We start from the raw sequence: 22,500 nt of genomic DNA, 5'->3' as shown, positions 1-22,500 counted from the left end.
ACTGTCATAATTCATTCCCCCAGAAGATCACACTAGACTAAAAGTTCTGTTTTATACAGTACAACTTGTTTGTGGGGTGCCTTTTTCTTACTCTACATTGTCTCCGTTGAAAATATTGGAATTGGGGGTTGATATAAACAAGATTCGACCCTAGACCTTTTGACAGACAAGAAGTACCAAAACCTCTGCACCAACACCATCAACTCGTCCGAAGTAAACCAATAAAAACTCATTAAAACGCTTGAGGAAGTATATTATTAACTTGGTGCTGCTCAGCAATGCAAAGACGAGACAAAATGCATTTCTACAATTTGGATGGAAAACTTAAAAACCAAGCATACATACATAGATCAAAATGGCCTTCAAATTGCCCAAATAAATCTCAGAAATCTCGGGTTTTACCGGGTGGGGGGGGGGGGAGGGGAGGAGGATGGGCTCTTTTTTTTTTTCAAGATGCCTGTATTGTGTTTCTTAGTTTTCTTTGCATTTGGTTTTTTTTTTTTTGAGGGGGGGGGGGGGGGGTTTTTTTTTGTTTTTTTTTTTTTTGTTTGTTTCTTTCTTGGTTTTTTAAAAATGTTTGTTGGGGGGGGGGGGGGGGTTGCTGTTGTTTTGTTTTGGGTTTGTGTTTATGTTTTTTGTTTGTTTATTGATTGTTTTCTTTTTTGTTGCTGTTGTTGTTTTGTTTTTTGTTTGTTTTCTGTTTTGATTTTGAGGACTTCTTTATTTTTTATTTTAGAGATCATCTTAAATCAATCCATATATTATAGGAATAACATTGTTGTTGTCATTTTTCAGTCCAGCCAAAAACGTGAAAAACCGTTGTGTCGGTGTACGGTCTACTATCGAAGAGACTCGGGACTATGACTGTGACAAATGGCCCCGGGCGATGTGGAATGTTCTAGAAGTTTAATGGGGTTCTGGTCTAGATCCAGTAAAAACAAGATGGGGGAAGAGGGAGGGGGGGGGGGAATACGGTCGCGTCAGAAAGAAAGAAAAAAATGGAAATAAGCCCAAAAACATAATATTAAACGTTGACGGAGCAGGCAAGCGGTGAAGGGGATGGTGGGGGTAGGGGGAAGGTAATTTGTTATACGGATTGGTGAAGGGTAATAATGGAGAGGGAGAGAGAAATAAAGATAAAGAGAGGAAGGAGAGTGAGAGAGAGGGGGGGGGGGGGGGGGGGGTAGAGAGAGATAGAGGGTGATAAAGTGGTGAGGGAGAGAGAGAGAGAGAGTGGATAGAGAGTGACATAGAGAGAAGGTGAGGGAGAGAGAAGGGTGAGGGAGAGAGTGAGTGAAAGAGAGAGAGGGGGTAGGGAGAGGGAGTGAGAGTAGGGAAAGAGATAGAGGGGGGCGATGGGGAGAAAGAGAGAGGTGGGGGAGAGAGAGATAGAGAGAGAGAGAGAGAGAGAGGGAGAGAGAGAGAGAGAGAGAGAGAGAGAGAGAGAATTCTAATTCATATAATGGTTTGTGTGACTCCCCATCCATCTAAGTCCAAGACTTATACGAAGTCGCCCGTTTTCCAACAAAACAATTGTGTTATTCACTCTGGCTCGAAAACATTTACTACTTCAACTATCCATCGATTCAAATAACTTTTTAATAGTCAAAACGGTCTCAAACCTGAGACTTCTCACAGTAACACGTTTGTGACTTGTTGACAGCTGATGACCAATTCAATCGATATGTTATATTATTTTATACAGGTTAAACAGATTTCGACCGGTGATAACGAGATGATAATGAGTGTTGTCCATAGCCAACTTCAGAACATGCCAAGCAGCTAAATCGATCAGCCCCACCGATTGTGAGTATGTATCACAATATTTTGACACAATAATGACACATTTCTTTTTTTTTTTTTTTTTTTTTGAATCGTTACAAGTGTGAGTGATGTTCGGTGGCAGATATTGTGAGTATTTACCTAAACGCGTAGAATCAATAAGTTAACGAAGGCTAAGGGCCACATTGCCCACATTGACCAGAAGGTCAATAATATGTTTTAAAAAAATAATAATAAATAAATAAGTAATGTGTTTTGTTGGAAAATGATCACGTGGGGTGGGTGGACCGTGTCTAGTGTCAAGCATTTGAAACAACATTCCCCCCAAAGGTCAGTAAATAGATAAACTCAGTGCGCTGAGGGTCCGCCGCCACTAGATAAAATAGGATGATGCCAATAACTTTTTGATAAAAGATAGAACGATCGAAAGAGAGAAATATAAGTTTGTATTTTTAATCAAATAAATTAAAATAAAATAGATGATAGATTCTTGTCGCTCTGGCAAAAAAAAGCGCGTAAGTCCTCTGATGAAACAGAGACATTTAAAATTGCGTTTCTTGATTATGAGAATAAATTCAATACTTGGTATCTAAAATATATATCTAGTAAAATAAAGTAAGTAAAAATGGAAAAAAAAAATATTTCCTTTTCTTGTTTACCCGAAGAAGGCCAATAGCCGAACCGTCGTTTATCCTTGCTTTTGTATCTATTATAAGAACCATGTTTACTCCTTTAATTTACAATACATTTTATTGACTCATTTAGACACATCTAGATTTTGGTATTACGAGTAGAATCTGAATTATCTCAACAAAATAGATACTATAATTTGTGACAAATGATCGCAAACTGCTAACTTTTTTTTTCTGCCTCAACATAACATGCTAAATAAAAGTTGTTCTGTCAACGACGCAAGCCTGAGCCTGGGAGGATCAAAGAAGACAAAATGTACGAAGTACGTAAGAACTAAGTCCGTGGTTGATTGAGATCTGAAGGACGTGTATAATAGATTCTCGGAAGCGTTAAGATGGAGATAATCATAGACGAGTGCTTTATCGTGTGCTTTAATTGTATGCGGTGAGCAGCGGGTTTACCGTCGCCCAAGGTCGATTTAGTACAAAGCTGTTAAGAATGAATGTAACAACTGTTTGTAAAAGGGAGGAGGGTGGGAGGGGGTGGGGGTTGTGGGGGGGGGGGGTAGTAGAAAAACAAATAATGATTGAACGAATGGATGGATGAATTTACTAGAGGAAATGGCGAGGTAGATATGGATGGGTAGATGGATGGATGGATGGATTGGATGGATCGATGGATTGGATGGACGGATGGATAGATAGGTGGGTAGAATATTAAAGTCACCGCTGGATTGTAGACATACAAACTTTCTGGATATATTGATAAATAGGTATATATGAGCTAGCTCGCTATCTAGATAAGTCGACACAGGTATGTGAATGGTTAGGTAGATGAGAAAAGGAAAAGGGGAAGGAGACAGAGAGAAATAGAGAGAGAGAGAGAGAGAGAGAGAAAAAGAGAGAGAGAGAGAGAGAGAGAGAGAGAGAGAGAGAGAGAGAGAGAGAGAGAGAGAGAGAAGGTGGGTAAGAGGGGCGTTAAAGCGAAATGAAAAGTAGGCTCGCTTTTCCGCCTTTAGTTTTCACGCTCATAAGTATAATGAAAAGCACGTGCAGAGGGGCTAACGGTCGCTATAAAACTATCCCGTACTGTGATAACGACTTTTGTGCTCGAGTTGTGGCGAGGTTTTAAAATGTATAACATGTAGCAGAGCAAAGACTAACATCAACATCATCAACAAGAACAGCAGCAGTAGTAGCAACACCAGAAACAGCAGTAGTAGTAGTAGTAGTAGTAGTAGTAGTAGTAGTAGTAGTAGTAGTAGTAGTAGTAGTAATAGTAGTAATAGTAGTAATAGTAGTAATAGTAATAGTAATAGTAATAGTAGTAGTAATAGTAGTAGTAATAGTAGTAGTAATAGTAGTAGTAATAGTAGTAGTAATAGTAGTAGTAATAGTAATAGTAGTAGTAGTAGTAGTAGTAGTAGTAGTAGTAGTAGTAGTAGTAGTAGTAGTAGTAGTAGTAGTAGTAGTAGTAGTAGTAGTAGTAGTAGTAGTAGTAGTAGTAGCAGCAGTCGCAGGAGCAGCAACAACACACCCAACAAAAACAAGAATGATTCGAGAAACGGAAGACGTCAGAAAATATCTAGCTGAGCTGACGAGAGAAGGGCAATGTCCACTAAACGTGCTCAACGCGCTTAAAGACCAACAGCAACACGTAACATGTAGAACGAGACATGACGGTGAGAGAATGTGAGTAAAGAGTCCTTTCCAAGGACTCAACTATGCGTCGAGCGAGGCTCGAACCCAGGACATTCCGATTCGAAAGCGAGTGTCATACACCTAATAATAGACCACATCTGCAGAGAGGGGCTTGGTGGGATAGAGAGAGAGATGGGGAATAGATAGTTCGAAGATGACGTCACTCAGGTCTTTGTTATTGTTTTTTTGCCATCCGCGTTTATGAGTAATGCTCACTGAACTGTATTAACCAGACTATAAACGTTCATGGATACACACAGTTTTTTGTGTTGGTCCGTTATAGATAGAACGCGCTTGGCCAAGGAGTTCACAACATTGCCATCCGGAACTATAAAGGATCAACACACAAACTCTGTGTAACCATGAACGTTTATAGTCTGGTTAATACAGTTTAGTGAGAACAACTCACAAACGCGGATGGCAAAAACAATAACAAAGGCCTGAGTGACGTCATCTGCATACTATCTATACTTCCGGATGGCAATGTTATGAGCTTCTTAGCCAAGCGCATACTATCTATAAAGAGGTGGGGAATAGAGAGATGTTTAATCACCCATCCATCAACAAGAGCATTTCACCGTAAATATATAAACAATCATGAACGACCCACAGCGTGCCATCATCAGAACCAACTCTACGACCACTCGACTCCCTCCACTTTCTTCACTGGTAGCTTGGATGGAATATTCCATTTATTTATAAACCTGTTTAATATCAGCAACAAACAAGTGGTTCCCTTGTTTCCTTCCCTTTTGTTTTGTTTAATATTATAATAATAATAATTCATGTCAAGAATACGAAAAGTATACCAAGATAAGAAATACAAAAAGCATAAAAATACATAAACACACGCATGCGCACAGCGTGTTCTATCTAGTCGCCATCTTGAACGTCCAAACGCCATCTACCCGAGACATTGTTTACATATACGTCTATTTTAGTACACGATATGATATACCTGTCAGAAGGGTGGGAATACTTTATACAATATTGATATTTTGTATACCATTATCATATGAATAATAATATTATTATTATTATAAGCATACCCGGGCATTGCTATTAATGGCATTTGTGTATACTACGACTACGATACTAAAAAGGTTATACTATACTAAAAAGGCTACCGGTTATGAGTTGATGGTTTTCAGTCATGGAGATTTGATTTCCTATGATATGGGTTTTGTTTTTGATTGTTTTGTTTGCTTTTTTGTTTGTTTTTGTTATTTAATCTTGGAGGGGGTGGGGGCTTCCAAGAAAGTTAATGATGCTTGTGTATTTATTTACTATTAAACCATATCAGTGCTTTGTCGTAATGACTTTAAAGCACCATCTCTCTCTCTCTCTATCTCTCTCTCTCTCTCTCTCTCTTTCTCTCTCTCTCTCTCTCTCTCTCTCTCTCTCTCTCTCTCTCTCTCTCTCGCCGTGGGTTGATAACTAACAAAGCTTTAATTATCCGCATTCTCCCATGTTTTCCTGGAACATTTAATTATTGTCCGAACCAACCAGAATCTAAAATAGGATACGGCGGACATGGATTGTGGAGACCAGCTGGTTTTAGTTTCAATTTACTTCAGCATGTCTATCTACTATTTTCCTCCTCCATGCGATGTTTGCCAAAATGAAAACGAAAGTTGTGTTCTTTTTCTTGTTCTTGTTCATGATATAGTATCAAAACACCTTTATTTATTTTATTTTATCAACAAAACCTGTGATTTATATCATCATATTACCTTTAGAGGAGGATGGCAACAAACTTGACACAAATATTAAACCATAAGCTGGAGATGGGTCTCGGGATTAAGTCATTTTAGCTCATTTAGGATCATTTAAATTTAGTGATAAAATATGAGATTTTATGATCCTAATAGAAAAAAAAGATCTTTGTTAATGTGCGTATTGAGGGTTTTTATGATGTACATTCATCGGACAAAATCAAGAAAATGGGGTCAAGAACATGGCTCATAATATTGTTGTGTTCACTATTTATAACATTATGATCTACCAATGGCCTGTATTGACAGTATGCGCTAGGCTAAGAAGCTCACAACATTGCCATCCGGGAGTATAACGGACCAACACAAAAAAACTCTGTGTCACCATGAACTGTTATAGTCTGGTTAATACAGTTCAGTGAGAATTACTCATAAAAGTGGATGGCAAAAAAAAAAAATAACAAAGACCTGAGTAACGTCAACTTCGACCTAACTATAATATAAAAATAAAATAGATTGCTGAGCGGAAGATCGTATAACGCACGGAAAAGGTAATGTCATCCGTCTTCCATTTTGGACAAATGAACATTCGAAAGGAGAATCTTATCAGAGTTCATATCTTTAATCATGGCGGAATGATTAATCATACAATACATACAATTCAACCTCCATTATTACAAATAAACAACAGATGTCCTTTGTAGCCTTCGTAAACGCTTTGCCTGACACTGACCAAAGAATTGCGTCAAATACAAAGGCCAGACCACCAAAAGAAAGCAAATCGTGAGTTACATTAAAGAGTTCAACCAATTGGTTCAATTGTTTCCTTGACAACTACTAACGACAACTCACATGGCGACGCACTAACCTAAAATGACGTCAAAATGACGTCCTTGGGAACGAAGATGATGTCACTCTGGTCTTTGTTATTGCTTTTTGGCATCCGCGTTTCTGAGTAATTCTCACTAAACTGTATTAACCAGACTATAAACGTTCAAGGTTACATATAGTTTTGTGCGTTGGTCCGTTATACTTCCGGATGGCAATGTTGTGAGCTTCTTAACCAAGCGCATACTATCTATAGTTTGTTAAATCAAATTCAAAATTATTTCTCACTCTCCGAGTAAATGAGTAACTACGTGAATGCCGGGCAGATAACCCAAAATAACAAATACAACACATTTTAACAGGGTTACCCAGAAATTAGGTTAAAAGCTCAATCAATATACAAGGAAGAGGCTAAAAGCAAAACCCAAGATAAGGAGTAGAGGCGAATGATGGTGGTTGGGGGGAGAGAAAGAGAGAGAGAGAGAGAGAGAGAGAGAGAGAGAGAGAGAGAAAGAGAGAGAGAGAGAGAGAGCAATTGATAAGAGATAGAAAACAAAAGGTGAAACACAATCCAGATGGCTTGTTTCATTCAGCAACCCTAAATGATTGCCAGGTTTTAGTTATCAATCACGAGAGTCCGTACAAACACCCTATCAATTCGTGGTAAATCGCAGACAGACGGATCATAAACAATACCTAGTCTACCGCCGTTCGTTCATTCATTCCTCGTATTTTACACAATATACAGCCTGCTGATATCCCAGACCGGCGTGTATTTGAAAATTTTAAAAATTCTAAATTTTTAGGAGTTGAAAAAGTCGTAGTGTTGCTATAGTTAACTTTGAAATATCAACAATAAACCCTCACATGGATAAAATAACGCTTCAACATACAGTTTGTTATTAGAGGTCTATGTATTTTGTGGGTATTTTATTTTTTACCTGTTATATTCATTGTTTGGTCAATGCGTTTTACAGGCCACAGTTTCTGGCTGCTTAGTATCACTTCTAACATAGCATCCAAATCTCATTATCATCATCATCATCATCATCATCATCATCATCATCATCATCATAATCATCATCATCATCATAATCATCACCCCTCTTTACACCAACTTCTATCAAGTAACATCATCATCATCATCATCGTCATCATCATCATCATCATCATAATCATCATCACCCCTCTTTACACCAACTTCTATCAAGTAACATCATCATCATCATCATCATCATCATCATCATAACCATCACCATCCCCTCTTTACACCAACTTCTATCGAGTAACAATAAAACTCACCAGACACTTTTCAAACCTTCTAAACTTCTCCGAAGCATAGAATAGAATTACCCTACCTGCTCATACATACCGACAATGTTTACATCTGACAAAAACAAACACGTCAGCTCATCCAACCAATTATCGAAGCTCGTCGAAGGATGAAACTATGTCAAACAATGACAAAACAACTTTCATTTTCTTCCTCACATAATTTAGCAAGAAGAATCTTACTTCATATCTCAATGGATTCTTCTTTAACGACGGGGGAATGAATAATCAACCATACAATTCAACGTGCAATACAAACATCTGATGTCCAGCTGATAAGAGTAGATTTTAACGAAGTTATTATTCTATCTGAAGACTTATGGAATATTTATAATAATGACCCCAAACTTGTCAAAATAGTATATGCAATCTTCTAAAATGTCTTCAATCCGAGCATTCTAAAGAGTTTTCTGAGTCAAGATCGTTATATCTTCTTATCTATATCTTATTATCTAATCTTGTAGAAGGCTGGCTGACTGGGAAACCATTATATCCATCCAATGACTTAAACATGCAGGGTTACCAATTCAGGATGCAAACATTTACTTAACTTTTACACAAACACATCGACCAACCACCATCTGAGCATTGAGCTCCAGTAAAACAAAAAGAGATCATGTACTTACTTTTTTTCTTCATTCAGAAGGTGATTGGAAAATATACTAAGCGTTTTTTAACATACTGATGCTCTCCATGATCACAAACGATAAAGTGAAAATGGAGAGGCCTCTCCATTTTCACTCTTTGGTTAGTATTTTTCACGATCACAGGCTTCAGGCAGCCCCTACCATTTTCTACTTCTTCATTCTCACAAACATCGACATCAATCGCGCTTATACTATCATAAAGATATACATTTATGATTTCAAATCGATCTATATTATGCCAATGAAGTTAAGGTTTTCGGACTAAAATAAAATATATATATATATATATATATATATATATATATATATATATATATATATATATATATATATATATATATATATATATAAATTTATAACAAGAAGAAGAAGAAAAAGAAGAAAAAAAAGAAATCTCGCAAAATTACATAAAAGCGTTTCGTAATTTTACGGTATCAAGAATTGATGATAGACGCGCGTGCCAATAATGCTAGCAAATCCGTGGATACCCACAACGAATAATGCGGGCATTAAGAGTTTTAAAGAAGCGAAGCACTCACTTTAAAGTACACGTGAGTGAATGCAGCACGCTTTCAAAACAAAAACAAATGCATCTCTCTTATGACATGCATGCACGCCGGTAAACGGATAGTGTAAATAACATTATTTACACGAGCATAACTTCACACGCTTTGGGGAGGGATTATCACAAGAGAATAGAGTGAAGGATTCAAAATTTAATTTGTTGACATATCGTGATTTCTGGGCGTCACACGCATCTGGCTGTTTAAAATGGTTATCGTGAGAAGTTAAGCTTTTCACCGATTTTTTCTTTTTACGGAAAAAAAAATAGAAAGAATTGACAACATGAATGCATCGATTTTTACACCGCGTTCATGGAGCATGTAGTCATCAAAACGCGAAAAATTCTAGTTACCACCAATTTAAATATAACTTTTTCATTATTATATCAATTGGGTTTTTTTCGTAAAGTTATTGATTTAAAAAAACAGAGCTGTGGATGGAAAAGTCATTTAAAGGTAAAGTTCTGACCCAGATTTAAGCAAGGAACTGTTACGAGGTACGAGGCATGACAGCTTATTAAAAGTTATAAAAGTAGCAGTAGGATAATGTCATGAGAGAGCACGCGATCTTGTTTCATCCTTTGGAGCTTGACACCGTATAGCTTGTAACAAGTGTGATTTTTGTCTCTCAATAGATATGACATTTGCGACCCACCGTCTGAAAACGGTATTATGTCGAGATGAATCTGCCCGCTTATTATTAAAGTGAATTTCGAGGAAAAAGGACCAGAAATGGGAACTCTTAATTAGGTTGGTTGTAATGTAAGAAATTATTTCTTTCTCCACAATACTATTTTGAGCGATATAGATAGTATGCGCTTGGCTAAGAAGCTCACAACATTGCCATCAGGAAGTATCTATAGATAGTATGCAGATGACGTCACTCAGGCCTTTGTTATTGTTTTTGCCATCCGCGTTTGTGAGTTGTTCTCACTAAACTGTATTAACCAGACTATAAAAGTTCATGGTTACACAGAGTTTGTGTGTTGGTCCGTTATACTTCCGGATGGCAATGTTGTGAACTCCTTGGCCAAGCGCATTCTATCTAAACTAGGTGTAACCTTGAACGTTTATAGTCTGGTCAATAGTTTAGTTAGAATTACTCATAAACGCGAATGGCAAGAAAAACAATAACAAAGACCTGAGTGACGTCAACTTCGAACAATCTCCAGTCAGTGCCTGGCTCACCCCCGACATAATGCCGCTTTAACGCGGTGGGTCACATTTTAGTCCATTACAGGTTGCATTTCAACGCCTAATAATTCTGGTTCATTTCAAGAAAGACAAGAAAATGGAATGACCGACAAGAAGCTGGAGAAAGAGTAGAAGAAGGAGTTGGGAAGGGGGGGGGGGGAAGGGGCGAGATGGGAGATAGGATTGAGAGGGGGGAAGGGGGGGGGGGTCTCTAGATGTTACAGATAAAAAGAGTATCCAATAAGCATGAAGGTATGTCTTTGTTTTGGAAGTAGGACAAGGCGTGTATGTGTATAGAGAGAGAATGCCTAGGTGTGTGGGCTTTTGTATACAAACAAAATCCGAGTTGAACACGGCATCGTGGCTGTAATTGTAAATCTCTGCTCTGCCAATACTTGTTAAGGCGACACCCAATGTAAACTTCCATTTAAATTTGTTAATAAAGTTACTCTTATCACGTATCGGATCTTGGGGATCCCTGTAGCTCAGTTGATAGAGCACTCCCTCCATAAATAAAGGGACAGAGATCGATCCCGAGAGCAATTGAGATATTACTTTTTTTATGACCGCTGCCAACCCAGCCAGTGATTGGGTAACCGAGTCTGTTAGATCTAGCGGAATGCGTGTACTATGCGATAGAGTAGTGTCCTATCCAAAGGGTAGCAAGAAATTGCCACTATCCGTTTCCCGCTATAGAAATCACGATAAACCCCGGTTCCATGGGCCTAATATCTTTCAATGACTACATATATTATATATATATATATATATATATATATATATATATATTATATATTATATATATATATATATATATATATATATATATCGTATTATAAATTATAATGTTATCCAAACCGTTCATTCGATTACATTGACAAAGACAAGACAAGGCATACCACACGTGTGGACGGATTTCGACACCCCTGACACAGACAAACAAAGGCCACCATCTAGCTATTAGCTCACGATATTACATTACCCATTTAATGCCGATATCAAATGGATAGGACGTTACGCAATGTCTTGATTCTCCAATGACTAACAATCAGCGACATCTCCTATACGAAGACCAAGCTAACAATGCGTCGTCATCGACGTTATAATTTCGTCATAACGTTGTTGTATGTATGTATCGATTGCTTGCCGAGTTTATCAAGTCCTCGTTTCTTGAAGTCTCAATATAGATAGAATGCGCTTGGCCAAGGAGTTCACAACATTGCCATCCGGAAGTATAACGGACCAACACACAAACTCTGTGTAACCATGAACTTTTATAGTCTGGATAATACAGTTTAGTGAGAACAACTCACAAACGCGGATGGCAAAAACAATAATAAAGGCCTGAGTGACGTCAGCTGCGTACTATCTATAGATAGATCGAAGATGACGTCATTCCGGTCTTTGTTATTGATTTTTGCCATCCGCGTTTGTGAGTAATTCTCACTAAACAAAATTAACCTGACTATAAACGTTCATGGTTACACACAGTTTTGTGTGTTGGTCCGTTATACTTCCGGATGGCAATGTTATGAGCTTCTTAGCCAAGCGCATACTATCTATAGACGCGAATCTGAGAATGTTCAGCTTTTCTTGGACTGGTCGTGTATGACGACGTAACATCGCAAGTTATATTTTATTTAAAAACAACAAATTAAAAAAACCCTCAAATTATACAATTTTACCGAAAAAAGAAATTGTAATACTATTACCAAAACATACCAATTTTTTCACTTATTACGATTAGCTAAGCTCTAACCAAACGTGCACTTATTTGCAGGTCTGATAACTCAATTCCTTATGGGCTCATTATTGTAATGGAAATCTCCAAAAAAAAAAAAATACGCAAAATATTGTCCATTACAAAAATGTTTAACTAGGCCCATAAGTGGGTTCGGATGTGAGACATGCATATAATATTACCAGATATATTAACAAATTTGAAAGAGAAAAAAAAAAATACAAGCCGAATGCAAACATCCCTGAACTTTACCATGGGATTATAAATCATCAATCTTTCAGACAAACGACCTTTCCACTCACTATCCACCCAATCATTCCCCCCACCCTCTCCTATCACATTCCCTGCCGAGTAGAAAAAGACGCCAGTATCCACAATACTGGCATTTTTTAAAACCTGTTTTGTTTTGCTTTGTTGGGAAGGGTCTTTCTTTCTTTCTGTATCAGACTCGTACTTAAGTATATACTGGTCAGTTCAAGAAGGGAACTAACTCACAACAGAAGAGAAGACAGGGTTCGACATCAATGTTCTGCCTTTTTCTAATTTTTTCTTCTGTTTTTTTTTTTTTTTTTCTTTTTCGGGCGGGGGCGGGGGGGGAGAGAGAGAGAGAGAGAGAGAGAGAGAGAGAGAGAGAGAGAGAGAGAGAGAGAGAGAGAGAGAGAGAGAGAGAGAAAGAGAGAGAGAGATTTATAGAAAGTAATTCGATGAGCTATGTCTTTCGGTGTTTCGTTTCACCAGACAAGCCATAAGAACCGTAATATGATGTGACCTGGGTTAGCCAGGTTGGCATAAGTGAACAAACATGGGATGGGAGATTTCGTTTTTTTTTTAACTTTAAGAATTGTTTTCAAAATAACATTACAAAAGAGAGAAAAAAAAAATAAGAAAGACGTGAGCTTTTATATAGCGCAATATCCAATAAACGTGCTCCAGAGCGTTTTACAGATGGTCCCTGATCAACAGCAACACGAAACGCGTAGAACAAGATATGGGTCAACAATGAATGCGCCGAGCGAGGCTCGAACCCAGGACCTCTGATCCGAAAGCGAGTGTTATACCAGCGCGCGTGTGTGTGTGTGTGTGTGTGTGTGTGTGTGTGTGTGTGTGTGTGTAATTTGACCACCCGAATCACCTCGACATTTTACCGGTTCATCACAGACCACTTTCGTCTCATCATATTGAGCTAACAACATAATATTATTGGACCCAAAAACATGTATAATATGATAATAACACTCATTATAATATATTATGTATGAATGACAAGTCTGTATACAATTAATCCACGTGAGGTTTGACACTTTCAGGGGAGGTAATAAAACACACTACAGTCGGAGTGGGATTTGAGCTATTCATATCAACAGTTATCGACACTGTAGGTATATTATGTACTGTACGTGGATAGCCTCCCTTCCTTTATTTGACCAACGATTTGGATAAGGTACGTCCTGTTATTGATTTAGTCCGTTCACAAGGGGGTGAATGTAAAGTATATTCTACCTCTTACTCTAGAGTTTTTCCTTAATCCAGGTTTTATTGATTTGTTAATTGGAAATTCTATGTTAATGTACGAGTTATATTGTCAGTTGCCTAAAACATTTAAATTTAACCTTTGATAAAGATGCTATATCCAACTATTTCGAATCTTTTCTCTTTTTCCTTATCTATTTCTATTGTATCGCCTAATAGTGTTTAGTTGAATTCTCCCTAAATTATCTGGCCACTTTTTATATTGTTTACTTTTCCTGTTTCCTACTTCCGATTGGAGGGACCCCAAGCACTACTTGAGCACGTTTAGTGGATATTGCTCTATATAAAAGCTCTTTTTTTTTAATTTACTACATCTACCATCATCTCTGCTGCCACAAACATCACATGAACCATAACGACTACGATAGCATAATAATAATAAGCCTACTCGTGATGTTGGCGCACCTAGTGAGCTAATAAAGCAGAGAAGAAATAACCCCAATAATAATATTGACTTTGTTGATTTGATTAAGAAGCATCCAACAAGAGTTCCTGAATGCTTCGCGGAGTTCCTGAATGCTTCGCGGCGCTGCTGCTTCTGCTGCTTCCGTTGTCCTTGTCAATAATTAGAAGAAGGGCAGTATTTCGGCATTCGATTCGGTTTCAAGTTACTGTTGCCTTGAGAACCTAAAGTAACGGATCAAGTAAGTAAACAAGATTGTCAGTTGTTAGCTTTTTGTTAGGTAAAAAACGAATGAATGGACAATACAAGGGTAGTAAGGGGAAAATAATAGCGGCGAGGGGATCGAAAGCGGAATACGTTCATGATTAAGAGCTGGGCAGGCAGGTATGAACAGCTGGGTTGAAAGGCTTGATGAACAAATTCTTTAGTGTGAAAATAAACCTGAACAAAAAAGTGTTTTAGGGACTGTTTACGTGCTTTATATAACAAGAGTATGGGGTTTTACGTACACTTTATATATAATTCAGAAAAGTGAGTGGAGCAGGGATTTATGTTGATAATAACAACAAATGAAGTGAGTAGGAAAGTGCCAGAAGACACCGGCGGATGTCGTGGATAGCTCATACGGTAGAGTCACGATCTCCCCGGCCGGCGGAGTTGTCGTACCAGTAAGGTCGCGGATTCGAGCCCCGCGGGTTCGAGCCCCCACGCCGCCGCGCAGTTTTTATTCTTTGTTCTCTTCTGGCACTTTCCTGCTCACTTCATTTCCTGTTGTTATCAATTTATATATATTGCAGATTTGCCAACGGGAGCATGGAAATATCTGGGAATTTTGTGTAAATATCCATAGATAAGTGCATTCCCATTGATCTCACCATGGTCAATTCGCTTTATTATGATACATTTATTATTTCCAACTCCCATAGTAGATCATCACGAAATGAAACGAACCACTGTGCTTCTTTACCAGTATTATTCCTGCCATAATCACGTTATTACGTGCCCGATAGCAACGCAGGAGAGGGGAAACAAAACAAACAAACAAACAAACAAACAAACAAACAAACAAACAAAATCAAAAAGAAAATAAAAGTTTTCTGTACCGTTTGATCATGCATGTTTGGTGTTGAATAAGCTTCGAGTGAGTAACGTGAGTGAGTGAGTGCACCAAAATCAAACTGTAGTATTTTCTTTTTTTTTTCATGGACAACAAACAGAAGATCAGAGAGAAAACTAGACAGGAGAGATGGCGAAATAGAGAGAGAGAGAGAGAGAGAGAGAGAGAGAGAGAGAGAGAGAGAGAGAGAGAGAGAGAGAACAGGAATCTATTTTTAAAATTTTAATACTGAGCAAGTATTGCTATCTTGTCTATTGAAATAGTGTTTATTTTGCTTTATTTTTCTTTTAACGTCATAATACATCATAAACATTCCAATTGGCAATTTGTCAATGTACACCAGATCTCCCCCCCCCCCCCCCCCACCACACACACACACACATAGATGTCTTGAATTTATAACGGTGGCGAAAAATCAAAGAACTCATCAAAGAAATTAATACAGATACCGCGTAGATGTATTCATAATAAATATTACAGACTTCAACAAAAAGACGCCTTCAGGGTCTGTCAACTGAAAGGACTGTTCTGTAGGGAAACATGTCAATTCTGAGATAATAAATCACTTTTTTTTAAGACTAGTCAGTAATGAAATAAATCTAAGCAGCCCGCTCGAAGGCCAAAGAGGACACTTGTCATTTCCCCTTGTAAGTAGATCGGCTGCAGTCCGAATACCGTGTAGATACTTGTTTCCTGCGCACTTTTAACTATTCTGCCTTGCTTACTCTGGAAAAACTCATTTTTTTTTAAATTTGGCCAGAAAACTCGTCGTCCTTCAAATATCGATCGACTTAAATGATCCTCATCTTGGCAAAAACTCTCAAACCTGGGACTTTGCGAAGTCCCAGATTTTAGAGCTTTTGCCAAGATGAGGATCATTAATTCGATCGATATTTGAAGGACGAGTTTTCTGGTCAAATTTTTTAATATGTTTTTTTTTTTTTTTCAGAGTACGGCAGTATTGAACAGACATTTCTAACACCAATTTCAATTTTGGCCACAAATTTTAGGTTCTATGCATTCGACCTATCATCACTCGCAACATAATATTTCAACCCCTGACACTTCAAATTATTTACAAATTTGAGAACATTTGACAAGTTTATGCGACCGATAAAAGGAGTAAGTAGATTCTAACATTTTTCTGGCCAAAATGTTCAGCAGCGTTCTGGCCGTATAGGGGAAAATTAGCACATGACACTGTACACCTGTCAGTTCTTTTATGGACCTATTTTCCGCTACGCCCAAGTAAAGTAGCCACGTGGTTGTGTCAATTAATTCTGAGCAAAAAGCCAGATGGACAATGGACAGCTTTGTGCCAATGCAATGAAAAGGTGAGAGAGAATACGCGTCGTCTCGCCTAAGCATTCTGCAAAGATGTTGATGGTCTCACTACAATGTGAAATAAAATGCCGCGTATGTAAAAATATAGATAGTATGCGCTTGGCCAAGAAGTTAACATTGCCATCCGGAAGTATAACGGACCAATACACAAACTATGTGTGACCTTGAACGTTTATAGTCTGGTAAATACGGTTTCAAGTTCAAGGTCTATACTATATCTGCAAAAGGCAGATTGCCCATCACTGCAGATTTTATACATTTTTGTTTAGTGAGAATTACTCATAAACGCGGATGGCAAAAAGCAATAACAAAAACCTGAGTGACGTCAAGTTCGTTCTATCTATAAATTACGCTGTCTAAGATCTATAAGGATTCATTAGCTCAGTCCGTACATTGGCAGTAGACAAGACATACCACCAGTGGTCATCAGTGACAATAAAATCTAATGTAAATTAAGATGAAATAGGCCAATGTTACTTTATTGACCTCGACAAGGTTCAAGGTGGTGTGCCTGACAGCCTCGCCTGGATTTCTTTTCTTTTCTTAATAATAATAATAATATATTAATAATATAATAATAATAATAATAATATAATAATAATAATAATAATAATAATAATAATAATAATAATATATATATAATAATAATAATAAATAATAAATAATAATAATAATATAATAATAATAATAATAATAATAATAATAATAATAATAATAATAATAATAATAATAATAATAATAATAATAATATAATAATAATAATAATAAAATAATAATAATAATAATAATAATAATAATAATAATAATAATATAATAATAATAATAAAATAATAATAATAATAATAATAATAATAATAATATAAATAATAATAATAATAATAATAATATAATAATAATAATATAATAATAATAATAATAATAATAATAATAATAATAATAATAAAATAATAATAATAATAATAATAATAATAATAATAATAAATAATAATAATAATAATATATTAAATAATAGTAATATATAATAATAATAATAATAATATAATAATAATAATAATAATAATAATAAATAATAATAATAATAATAATAATAATAATAATAATTAATAATAATAATAATAATAATAATAATAATAATAATAATAATAATAATAATAATAATAATAATAATAATAATAATAATATAATAATAATAAATAATAGTAATAATAATAATAATAATAATAATAATAATAATAATAATAATAATAATAATAATAATAATAATAATAATAATAATAATAATAATAATAATAATAATAATAAGCACATTACTATAGCGCCTTTCGTCGAAACCTCAAAGCACTTTATTCTTCATTTTCAAAAGCGGATCGTTTAATTATTGAGAGGAGAGAATTGATTTTTTGTATTTTCTTTATCAAATCGAAAAGTCTCTTTATTAATCTGATTATAACTTGGCTTCTAATTGTATTCATCGAGGTAGAGAAGTAACAGCTGATAGAAGCCCCAGTCGCCAGGAGTTAATTCAAAGCCCGTTTGTAAAGAGTAAGAAATCAACAACAACAAAATCAAGTAACCTGTATATTTTTGACCAATCAAAACGCGCGATTTGTGACACACCCTTAATCAAGGCCGCGAGGACAAATTATATCGCTGGTTGTTTACAAAAGAAAGTTGGCATCACTCTGCTTTGTTATTGTTTTAACGACCAATAATTGTGCGATTAGTTCTCACTAAAAATTCGCTTAATCAGACGATAAACGTTTTAGTGACACAGTTCTCTTTTATGGTACGATTGATCAGGCGTATAGAACCAATTAGTATTTTACTGAAACGCATACCAACAGAGCAATTAACACCGTGTTAAGTTTATCGATAACTGCCATTTTTATTTTTAGCCGCCGACTACTGTTCGAGGGGCGTGGATAAGTCCCTTTCCAATTGGCACTTTTTACTTACTGGCCGTCTGTGATGAGAAGATTTTAAGGCCTATAGATAGAACGAAGATAACGTCACTCAGGTCTTTGTTATTGATTTTCACATCCACGTTTATGAGTAATTCTCATTAGACTGTATTAACCAGACTACAAACGTTCAAGGTTACACAGAGTTTTATGTATTGGTCGGTTTCACTCATAGAGAATACAGGGGTTATACTTCCCAGAGCTTCTTCGCCAAGCACATACTATCTATACATAAATATGGATTTAATCTCCGTGTATAGCGAAGACAGCTTTGTGTGTTATTATTAATATTATAATACCCAAAGAAATAGAATGGGGTAGGGCGGGCCGATAAGTGATGGGTTTTATTAGCAGCCACGGATGGTCAATCGCATGCGTTAATACGGTTAATATGATCTTGTTTCATAACAAAGGTGTTATCTATCTCTCTCTCTCTCTCTCTCTCTCTCTCTCTCTCTCTCTCTCTCTCTCTCTCTCTCTCTCTCTCTCTGCGCAAGAGAGAGAGAGAGAGAGAGAGAGAGAGTGGTGGGCTATATAGATAGTATGCGCTTGGCTAAGGAGTTCACAACATTGCCATCCGGAAGTATAACGGTCCAACACACAAAACTTTGTGTAACCATGATCGTTTATAGTCTGGTTAATACAGTTTAGTGAGAACTACTCATAAACGTGGATGGCAAAAAAAAAAAACAATAATAACAAAGACCTCATCTTCGAACTATCTATATATAGTATGCGCTTGGCTAAGAAGCTCATAACATTGCATCCGGAAGTATAACGGTCCAACACACAAAACTGTGTGTAACCATGAAATTTTATAGTCAGGTTAATACAGTTCAGTGAGAATCACTCACAAACGCGGATGGCAAAATACAATAGCAAAGGCTTGAGTGGCGTCAACTGCAAACTATCTATAGATAGATGGATGGATGGATGGATAGACAGACGGACAGCTAGAGTATGGACAAGAGAGATAAACAAACTTTTTAAAACGCCACCTGGTGTATGTGTGTAGGGAAAAGGGTGTGTGTGTGTGTGTGTGTTTAAAAGCACGAGAATATAAGTGAGTGAAATATGTAAGTATGACATAATCATAATTCAATAATCACAGCTTCCCCGAGGCCAGAGATACTCCTGATACGACGAGCTAAGATCTTATCACAACAACTTATTGGGCTGCACGCATGACTAGTCGCACCGCCACTCACAACCAGAGCATGTTGTTGTTGGAGTGAGTGAACGGTTTTGTTTTTTGTTTTTTGTTTTTTTTTTTGTTTTTTTGGTGACTCACCTTTTCACGATTTCTGCTTTCTGCGAGACAATAATTTCTCTCAATCTAAATCATAATTTCTCCAATTACCTCCAATGGTTATAATATGGCTGCAGGTCTATTTCTAATAGACAGCAATAATAGCTCTGAAACTACGACTTTTTTGAGACATCGAAAATTTAAAATTAAGAAAAAAAAAAAAAAAAAAAAAAACAAACAAAAAAGAAAGATCATCTCGATATAAAGTATGCGTTTGAGTAAAATCATCACCAGTTCAAGTACCCCTGTCAAATCAATCATACCAACAAAATTAGTGTGACAGTAAAGGTTTCTCTATAGATTACATACTCATCAGCAAACGTTTCCGAAACTCGGTTTTGTATGCCAAATCTATGCCGGGGGCTGACTGTAACAGCGATCATATACCTGTGCTATGCCCCATACGAGTTAAATTGAAAATCTGCAAAAGAGCAAAGGCTAAACCTAAATACCAACTAGACATTCTCCGGGAGGAACAGAAGATACAAGAAAAATTTGAACTATCAGTAAGAAACAAGTTTGAAGTGCTTGGAGAACTAACAGATATAGAAGAGAAATATGAGCAGTTTAAAGACAGTGTTGCTGCATCATTAGAAGAAAATGTTCCAACCACACTTAAGTTGCAGAAGAAGAAATGGATTACTCCAGAGATATTAGAACTAATGAATGAGAGAAGAAAGGCCAAAAATCAGGAAGAAAAATACAAGACTCTGAACAGGCAGATAAAAAGAAAATGCAACGAAGCTAAAGAAGACTGGATAAATGAACAATGTCACTATATAATGTCCTGCAAAGAAAAAAATGGCAAATTCTTCCATCAGAAAATCAAAGAAGTGACAAACAAAACTAAATCAGGTGCTAAAAGTGGATGCATCAAAGACAAGCGTGGAAACACCATCATGGACAAAGACTGCATTCTAAACAGATGGTCAGAATATATTGAAGAACTTTTTTTTGATAATCGAGGAGAAATGCCTATGATAAAAGAACTGGAAGGGCCTTCTATAATGAAAGATGAAGTTAGGAACGTCATGGAAAGCATGAAAAATGGAAAAGCTGCAGGACCTGATGCCATAACAATTGAAGCCTTGACTGGCCTGGGTGAATGGGGGATTGAATTCATCACAAACCTTCTAAATCAAGTGTATGACACAGGAAAAATGCCAACTGATATGAAACGATCCATTTTTATAGCACTACCAAAAAAGCCAGGGGCAGTTGATTGTGAACAACACAGAACTATTAGCCTAATGAGCCACCTCACAAAAATTCTTTTGAAGATAATTTTACTAAGAATAAGAAATAAAATACGACCTGAAATTGGGGAGATGCAATTTGGTTTTGTTGAGGACAAGGGTACCAGAAATGGAATATTCACATTATCAATGCTGATGGAAAGATGTATTGAAGTAAATAAAGATCTGTATATGTGTTTCATCGACTATTCAAAAGCCTTTGATAAAGTACAACACGAAAAACTATTCAAAATTCTATCATCCTTGGACATTGATGGTAAAGATTTAAGAATATTACGGAATTTGTACTGGGAACAAGAAGCAGCAATGCGTGTTGACAACGAACTAAGCAGTTTTACACCTATTAGAAGAGGAGTTAGGCAGGGGTGTGTTTTGTCTCCAGATTTATTCAACCTCTATAGTGAAATGATATTAAGAGATATCGAACATAAGAAGGGGGTGTGTATTGGAGGAAAGAATGTAACAAATCTGAGGTATGCAGATGATACGGTTCTACTGGCAGAATCTGAACATGAACTACAAGAATTACTGGATGTTGTAGTCAGGAGTAGTGAAAATATGGGACTGGAACTGAATATATCTAAAACAGAATGTATGACGGTATCTAAAAATAATAACCCACCAGCCTGTGTAATAACAAGCAGAGGACAAACAATACAACAAGTTGAATGTTTCAAATATTTAGGCTTCAATGTAACATCCAATGGAAAATCAGATTGTGAAATAAAGAAAAGAATAGGTATGGCGAAGAATGCATTCAACCAGCTGCATACAATTATGAAAAACAGGAATATTAGCATGAAAACAAAAATCAAAGTCCTGGATTGCTATGTACTGTCTGTGCTGCTATATGGTTGTGAGAGCTGGACCATAAACAAGACCATGGTTAAAAGACTGGAGGCAGTGGAAATGTGGTTTTACAGAAGAATGATGAGGGTGTCATGGATGGAAAGGAAAAGAAATGAAGAAATTTTAGAAATGGCAAACAGAAAAAGATCACTGATAACAAAAATCATCAAACGCCAAATGGAATTTTTAGGACACATTATCCGCCACCCTGGTTTGGAAATACTCGCCTTGACTGGAAAGATGAATGGAAAAAGAATAAGAGGAAGACAAAGAATAACGTATTTGAAAGGGATAAGAACTTGGACAGATGAAGCTGAGAAAGGTGGCGCTGCTTTAATAGAATTGGCAAGAGATAGATCAGCTTGGCGGAAGATGACCTCCGACGTCTGCTTCAGATATGGAACTACATGAGATGAGATAGATAGTTCGAAGATGACGTCACTCGGGTCTTTGTTATTGTTTTTTGCCATCCGCGTTTATGAGTAATGCTCACTGAACTGTATTAACTCGACTATAAACGTTCATGGATACACACAGTTTTGTGTGTTGGTCCGTTAGACTTTCGGATGGCAATGTTATGAGCTTCTTAGCCAAGC

The 22,500-nt window shown here is 36.5% G+C and overlaps 1 protein-coding gene across 4 annotated transcripts in view; it reads right to left on the bottom strand.

The window, feature by feature from the left end:
* The window catches only part of LOC144960107 (neural cell adhesion molecule 1-like), a 192,799-nt gene that overhangs the window by 107,115 nt on the left and 63,184 nt on the right, over window positions 1–22,500 (bottom strand). The gene's annotated exons all lie outside the window — the stretch shown is intronic.

Source organism: Berghia stephanieae, chromosome 14 (assembly GCF_034508935.2).
Source record: "Berghia stephanieae isolate SIO BIC M18660-M18661 chromosome 14, UCSD_Bste_1.3, whole genome shotgun sequence".
Taxonomy (NCBI): Eukaryota; Metazoa; Mollusca; class Gastropoda; order Nudibranchia; family Aeolidiidae; genus Berghia; species Berghia stephanieae.
The sequence above is the reverse complement of the archived record's forward strand: the minus strand, read 5'-3'. Positions and strand labels throughout refer to the sequence as shown.